Source organism: Chrysochloris asiatica, unplaced genomic scaffold (genome assembly GCF_000296735.1).
Source record: "Chrysochloris asiatica unplaced genomic scaffold, ChrAsi1.0 scaffold00008, whole genome shotgun sequence".
Classification (NCBI taxonomy): Eukaryota; Metazoa; Chordata; class Mammalia; order Afrosoricida; family Chrysochloridae; genus Chrysochloris; species Chrysochloris asiatica.
Genome location: NW_006408526.1, coordinates 32,875,998 through 32,884,511, shown reverse-complemented (window position 1 = coordinate 32,884,511; position 8,514 = coordinate 32,875,998). Strand labels below are relative to the sequence as shown.

At 43.3% G+C, this 8,514-nt stretch overlaps 1 pseudogene; it reads right to left on the bottom strand.

Annotated features, from left to right (window-relative positions):
- Positions 1–7,894: 7,894 nt before the first annotated feature.
- LOC102813735 lies at positions 7,895–8,249 on the bottom strand (annotated as a pseudogene).
- Between the last annotated feature and the right edge of the window lie 265 nt (positions 8,250–8,514).

The window sequence follows — 8,514 nt, the reverse complement described above, 5'->3', positions numbered from 1 at the left end:
ACATCCATTTTGACCTTTTCCTTCTTTCTTGTCTTCTTAATGACTTTTTGCTCTCTTCATGTATGAAGTTCTTGATGTCATCCCACAACTCTTCTGGGCTTCTGTCTTTAGTGTTTAATGCATCGAATCTGTTCTTCAGATGGTCTAGACTCTGTTAAAATAAGAATACACCCATCAAGAAAGTAGGGGAAATTCTTGGGGAGGGTGTGAAACTAACTTTAAATGAGAATAATCCTCTGTAGGGACTAGTAGGCCCCATTAGGGAAAGATTATAAACTCCAAAGTACCCAGTAAAGGGGAAATGGAGGAGGGGCTTTTTCCCACTTAGGTTAATAAAACTCTTTGTCAAATCGTCATGCGGCGTGTCTGCACTTGTCTTGGGGCTGGGCACCAGATTTTGCAAAATCGAATAAAGAAAACCTCACTCTTGCTAAAATGAGTACAAATTGGATTACTTGAGCGTTTTTCAGTATAAACAATGTTTCTCACACCAACTCATAGCGGCTTTATGCACGACAGAAAGAAACACTGCACTGTCCTGAGTCAACCTCACAGTCTTTGCTTCGCCTGAACCCATTACTGCTGCCACTGTGTCAATCCATCCCATTGTGGGTCTTCCTCTTTTTCTTTAACCGTCCACTTTACCAAGCATGATATCTTTCTCCAGGGACTGGTCCCTTCTGATAGTATGTTCGAAGTACGAGAGACGAAGTCTGGCCATCCTGGCTTCTAAAGAGCATTCTGACTGTATCTCTTCAAACATGGATTTGTTTGTTGTTTTGGCGGTCCACGGTATTTTAGTATTCTTTATTACCGTAAGTCAAATGCATCAGTTTCTCAGGTATTGCTTGGTTCTTTGGTGTCTATACTGCTCTTTTTGTAACTCAGAAGTGATTAGATTTAGAACCTATCCTAATTAAGTAGGAGTCCTGGTGTGGCCTTGTGGGTCAATGCACTGGACTGCAAGTTCCTCTTGAAACTCAAGGTCAGCGATTCAAGTTTGCCAGCCACTCCTTGGAAACCCTATACAGGGCCACTATGAGTGGGAGCCCTCTCCAAGGCACTTAACAACTACAACGATTACTCTACTGATGTATAATTAACGTAACAAAAGACAATGCAAATTAACATAACAAAACATCTATTTCCAAACAAGATCACATCCTCAGGGTTGATATTCCAATATATGCTCATATTTTTTTTTGGGGGGGGGGGAGGGGGGAGTTGGGACACACGTCAATCCATGGCAATGACTGAGTGCTGAGAGCTTACAATAGTGCTGAGAGCACACTATAGTGGACCTACATTTGGCATCCGGAGGAAGTTCTTTGGAGTGTGATGTTCCTCTTACTCTGACCCCCTGTGGCACTGCATTGAGTCACCAGGCCCCACAGTGCTGGAAGCTGCACCTGTGCCCTTTATGTACTGACCACAGCAGTGTGTTTACTATACCACCATTGCAGAGCTAGATCTACATCACCTTGCCCATCACCCACCATCACCCCACTTCTGGCTTCTTCTCACCACAGAAGACGATAGGATAAAGGGTAAGAGGGCAAGGATTGCTGATGGCAAACTTGGGAAATTGCAGAAATATTTTTGCTTTTTAGCCTTTGGCACCAGCAGAAAGAAGCATGGGGGTGGGACCTCTACTACTCTGGTCTGCACACCTTTTCCCCCCGGGGGTGAAAAACAAGGGGGTTTAGTCAACAGTTGCCCCTAGAATTGGGGGAAGGCAGTATTGCTTAAGGGACACTGAGTTTCTGATCTCTCCCATTGACCTTGAGGCAACCCTGACTTGAGAGTTTTCAAGGGCTGAGTTTTCAGAAGTGGACCTCCAAGCCTGTCTGCCAAGGTGCCTCAGGGTGGACTTGAACCTCCCACCTTTCTGTTAGTTGCTGAATGTGTTCATCATTTGCCTTATCCAGGGACTTCAAGTCTCTGAGTGATAGAAATACTTGGAAAAAGATAGTGAAGATGGTAGAACAGCAGGGTTTAAGGTAATGTCACTGAACTGAATGCATAAAAATGGTTGGAATGGCAAATGTTTTGTTATATATACACTTCACCACATTTTTTTTTTTTTTTGAGACAATTACCCCTGCTTGGGACGTGGAAAGTCCCCTTCTACTGGCCTGTGGGGTGAGAGCAGAGGGGAGGGAAGATGGGAGGAGAGGCAGCTGAGCAGAAGCCCACAGGCTGTCAAGGTGACTCATAAGGGTTGCTCTTTCTCCTCTGGGCTTCTATTTCAACACTCCTGAGATCCCTGAAGAGGAAAGACTCAGAGTTTACAGAGAAAGGAAGCAGCACTGTGGGGCTGAGAAGGGCCATGAACTCAATGCTGATTCAGTGTTCCCAGGAATGGGGAAGCAGGGCAGGCAGCAGGCTGGGGAGAGGCTGTGGAGGCTGCAAAGGCAGTGTCCTCTCCACCTCAGGTCGCCCTGAAGCATCTTGAGGAAACCTTGTGCTGAGCTGGCGCGTTTCTACCTCCCAGCTGGACCACAAAATGGGAGGAAGCATCCATAAAGTTGCCAAACTGCCTCTGTGGCTGGAAACCCTGCCAGGGGCTGCCGACTCCCCTTCTAATTGGTCTTAATTTTCATGATTTGCAGGTCCCAGGCTTGTGGAGGGCGCAATCACCACCGTGATGGATGGGCAGGAGTAGTCGGCCTGGTAAACTGATCCAGGACTGCTAAGTTCTCTCTTGCTCCACCAAGACCGACCTTCCCCCTACACACCTTTCATTTACCTGGGTTCAGATTGGGTCTCGGTCACATCCTTCTATGAGCCCCTCCCATAGTCTAACACTTAGTAGGTACTCAAGAAACACACACCACTGCTTCACTGAACCATGTGGAACATGGACAGCCAACTCCTGCTCTCTGATTCTGTTCTGTCACAGTGATGCCATTTGAATCCCAGGTGCACTGCTACTTGCAAAACCAACTATTCAGCATCTCTGCACCTCAGTTTCCTTATCTTTGTTGTTGTTGTTATGTGCTGTTAAGTCAGTTCTGACTCATCGTGACCAAGGAGTAGCTGGTGTGTTTGAACTGCTGGTAGTTTAAACTGACCTTGCAATCCAGTGCTTATCCTACAGTGCCACACCAGGATGGGGTAATAATAATACCTACTTCACTGGTCCATTATAAGAAAAAGATGAAGTATGTTGTGGGAGCAGAAGAATGGTCCCCCCAAAGGCACTGGACCATAAGGTCAGTTTGAATCACAAGGTCAGGGTATAAACTCACCAGCCATTACATGGAAATCCTCCACAGGGTTGCTATGAGTCTGAACCAATTCTATGATACTTAACAACAATAACAACAACAAAAGATACCAACCAAAGGAGCCCTGTTGGCACAGTGGTTAAGTGTTCAGATGCTAATCAAAAGATTTGTTGTTCAAATCCACCAGCCACCCCATGGGAGAACAACTTAACGCTCTGCTTCTGTAAAGCCTAAGAAGCCCAGTTCTTACTCAAATGGTCACTGTGACTCAGAATCTCCAGCCTAGAGATGCTAAAGCAAATGGAGGAAATGAGGAGGTACAAGAACTAAACAGAAAATTTCAAAGGGCAGTTCAAGAAGTCAAAGTCAAATAGCGTCACAAAATGTGCAAAGACCTGGAGTTAGAAAACCAAAAGGGAAGAACACACTCAGCTTTCTCAAACTGCGGGAACTGAAGAAACAATTCAAGCCTTGACTAGCAATACTGAAGAATTCTATGGGAAAAAATATTGAATGATGCAGAAAGCATAAAAATAATTTTAAAAAAATAAAAGATGGAAGCAATACACAGAGTCATTGTACCAAACAGAAATGGTCAATGCTCAACCATTTCAAGAGGTAGCATATGATCAAGAGCAAATCATACTGAAAGAAGAAGTCCAAGATGAATTGATGGCACTGGCAAATAACAAGGTGCTAGGAATTGATTAAATCAAATTGAACTCTTTCAACAAATTTATACAGTACTGGAGACACTCACTCATCTATTACAGGAAATTTTGAAGACAACTACCTGGCCAACTGCCTACAAGAGATCCATATTGCTGCTCATTACAAAGAAAGGTAACCCAATGGAATGTGGAAATCATTGGACAATATCATTAATATCCCATTCAATTAAATTTTTGTTAAAGATAATTTAAAAACAGCTTCAACCATACAAGAGACCTTCCAGAGGTTCAAGCCAGATTCGAAAGAGGATGTGGAATGAGGGATATCATTGCCGACATCAGATGGATCTTGGCTGAAAGCAGAGAATACCAGAACAATGTTTACCTGTGCTTTATTGACTATGCAAAGGCTTTCAATTGTGTGAATCATGACAAGCTATGCACAATGTTGTGACGTATGAGTATTCTGGAACACTTAAATGTGCTCATGAGGAACCTGTACATAGACCAAGGGGCTGCACACAACACGGGAACATAGAATGGTTTAAAATAGGAAAGGTGTGTGCCAGAGTTGCATTCTTTTTTTCCATATTGTATCATTCAATCTGTATGCTGAGAAAATAATCTGAGAAGCTGAATTAAATGAAGAAAAACATGGCATCAGGACTAGAGGAAGACTCATTAACAACCTGCAATGTGCAGGTAATACAACCTTACTTACTGAAAGCGAAGAGCACTTGAATAACTTACTGATGAAGATCAAAGACCACAGCCTTCAGAATGGGTTGAGATTCAATGTAAAGAAAACAAAATTCCTCACAACTGGAACAATAAACAACATCCATAAAAATGGAGAAAAGATTGAAGTTGTCAAAGACTTCATTTTGCTCAAATCAACCATCAACACTCATGGAAGCAGCAATTAAGAAATCAAATGACATATTGCATTGGTCATATCTGCTACATAAGAGCTGTTGAAAGTGTTCAAGAGCAAAGATGTCAGTTTGAGAACTAAGGTGAATCTGACCCAAGCCATAGCATTTTCAATAACCTCATATGCATGTGAAAGTTGGACAGTGAATACAGAAGATGGTAGAAAAGAATTGATGCATTTAAGTTAAGGTCTTGGAGGACAATACTAAAAGTACCATGGACCACCAAAAGAACAAACCAGTCAGTGTTGGAAGAAGTACAGCCAGAATGCTCCTTGGAAGCCAGGATGGCCAGACTTTTTGTCTCTCATGTTGTTGTTAGTGTCTTCGAGTCAGTTCAGACTCAAGTGACCCTGTATAGGGTTTCTGAGGAGCAACTGATGAGTTTGAACCGCCAACCTTTGCAGTTATAACTGACCTTGAGGTCAATTTAGACATATTATCAGGAGGGACTAGTGTCTGGAGAAGGATATCATGTTTGGTAAAGTGAAGGGTCAGAGGAAAAAAAGACCTCCAACGAGATGGATTGGCACAGTGACAGCAGCAATGGGCTCAAACATAGCAATGATTGTGAGGTTGCTGCAGGACTGGGCAGTGTTTCACTCTGCTGTGCATAGGGTCGCTATGAGTCAGTACTGACTCAATGGTACCTAACAACAACAAGTCTTTGATCTTCGTTAGTAAGTACTTCAAGTCCTCTTCATTTCACTTTCAACAACCAAGGCTGTGTCATCTGCATGTCTCAAGTTGTTAATGAGACATCAATCCTGATGCCACATTTTCCTTTTTATGCTCCAGCTTCTTGGATTATTTGCTTAGTTTACAGATTGAATAAGTATGTTAAAAGGATACAACCCTGACACACACTTTTCCTGATTTTATACCATTCAGTATCTGTTTGTTCTGTTAGAACAACTCCTTCATTTTCTTAGGCTAGTTTCTCTAGAGAAACAAAACCAGTATGTATATATATATATGTGTGTAAAGAAAGGTGTATATCAGGGAAAAGGAGCTCTGGTAGAGTAGTGGTTACAAATCATGCTGCTAACCTCAAGGTCCACAGTTTGAAACTACCAGCGGTTCCGCGGGAGAAAGATGAAGCTCTCTGCTCCCGTAAAGATTTACAGCCTTGGAAACCCTGTGCAGGGTCACTATGGGTCGGAACCGACTCCACGATACTTAACAACAACAACATATCAGGGAAATGGTTTGCACAAGGAAATGGTTTGTAGAAGTAGACAAGTCCCAAGTCCATTGACCAGATGTCTTGCTGGAGGCTTCTAACTCTCATAGCTACAGGGCAGATGAACCAAGATTTGCAGGTCAGAGCATAGACAAGCAGGTCTGGTAGGTAAGACGGCCAGATGATACTGAGTCTCAGGATTGACAGACAATTGAGCATGCTATTGGCTCAAATCTACAGCATAGGAGGTTTGCCGTCCAGCCATTTGCAGATTCTAGACCCAGCAGAGAGAAAGCAAGCTTTGCCCAAGTGTTCAATGTAGTGGAAGCAGGCCAGATTCCCAAGGAAAACTTCCTATCAATTGTTAGGCTACTGAAAAGCAGATCTCATCTTGTTGTTGGTGTTGTTGCTCAATGCCATCAAGTTGGTTCAGACCCATAGTGACCCTGTATAGGGTTTCTGAGGAGCGGCTGGTAAGCTTGAACTGCTGACCTTGTGCTTCAAACTGACTTTGCAGTCCAGCGCATTAACCCGCAGCACCAGACCAAGACTCCAGATCTCATCATGGGGGATTACTATTTCTTATCTTCTAAACCACTGAGAATTCTGGTCTAGTCAAGTTGACACAAAACCTTAACTATCACAATCCACCTTGTCAACTTAGCACTTATACATATCACCTTCAACCATGCAAAAATCTCTAAATAAAGATAACTATAAAGTCATACTTTCACCTAACAGTATACAACTAACGTACATACAACCGAACATGTACTAACCCCATTGACATCCTATATTTTATAAGTGAACAGAAGAAAAATATTTGACACACATATATGAGAAAAAAGTACTCATAATAATTACAGTCCTCGTTTCGGCAACTGATCATGTGACCTTAGCTGGAATTTATAGATACCTTTTCCCACCACCAATTCTGCATTCCCTTTGCCCTCGGCAAGCACCTCAGCTAGTCATGGTTCTTTGCCAGGTAGGGTGCTCCAAACTTTTATTCCTAAAGGATCTGGACCATTAGTAAGTCATATTGGCATTGGGTTGCTGTCACTTACCATTGATTTTAATCACAGGATGTGGTAGCACTAAGGAATCTCCTGGATTCAATATATAGTCTTATTATATCTCCATTATGTAATGTCAATCCAATTTCCCTTGGTAGTCAGATCAATCACACCCCATCTAATATAGTAACTCCTTTCTTTGCCTGTTGATCCACAGGCTTGAGGAGCCCAGAGTGGCCAGGACTTAACTTACAGTTCAGTGAAATGAGTGTTGTGGCTCCAGGTAGGAGTATTCCTCCCTTTGGAAATAAAATGTCCAAACCTGAAAATCATTGGGCTTCAGGAACAGAAAGCAAAACATTTTTGAGTGGGTCACTAGAAAGAATGATGAGTGCTGCCATTCCCATTTCCACCTCTTAATTCCTGGACCCATGAATCCTAACTATTGGAGAGCCAGCACCATATACTGGATGCTGGTTTAAAGCATATAGTCTCCTGGAGAACATTGCCCCAACCCTAAAAGGTATTGTCACATAGCTGGCAATACAGTTTGTTGGGTTTTTTTCCTTTGAGGAGGAGGAGGAAGCTCTCTGTTCATTTATTTAGTACGGGGAAGAGCAAGACTGTGAGGCTAACGGCATACATACATGTTGTTGTTGTTGTTAGGTGCCATCGAGTCGGGACTGACCCATAGCGACCTTATGCACAGCAGAACGAAACACTGCCCGATCCTGGGCCAACCTCACATACATACATGAGGGGGTGCCAAAAGCTTGTACCCATCATATCATGCCTTCACTTTGTTGGGAGGCTGCTATGGAGGGAAAATCAGCTCACATGCCCTGAACACCCTCCATGCAAATCATAAGTAAGTCATGAGTGTCTCTTCTTGCCAATCTGCCAGAGCTCCAGGGAGAAAAGGTGAATAACTATCCAGACCTGGGCTAGGGTTAGCTCCTTAGTGAGGCCATCAAAGAAGTGGGCGCTGTGACCACAATTCTCCTTGGCTGTGCCCACCACACCAATGAAGGACACCAGCAGCTGCATGCAGGGCTCCATGAAGCTGTTCACAGTCATGATCAGACCTGACCATACTGTCACATTCACGCACATCTGAAGTTTGCCCGGGTGGTGGCTGTAGTGGTGCAGAGCCATTTCTCTAATCCCGTAGGCATGCAGTCAGTGGACAAGTTCGTGTCCAGCTCCACAAATGACATGTCATCAAGCGTGACTGAGACAGAACTCACAGAATGGCTCTGCATTCCAGAGATTCATGAATGGAGCTGTAATTATATCTTTAGAAGGTCCTTCCATTGTTTGCTCAAGATAGCTGCTTCAGGATGATGAGGAATATGGTAAGACCAGTGAATTCCATTACCACACTTCTTTTGCTGCAAAGTGATATTGTGTGAGACACCATGATGGTGGATACGGCATTCTGTAAGTCCACAAATGGTAGTTTTGGCAGAAGCATTGCATGCA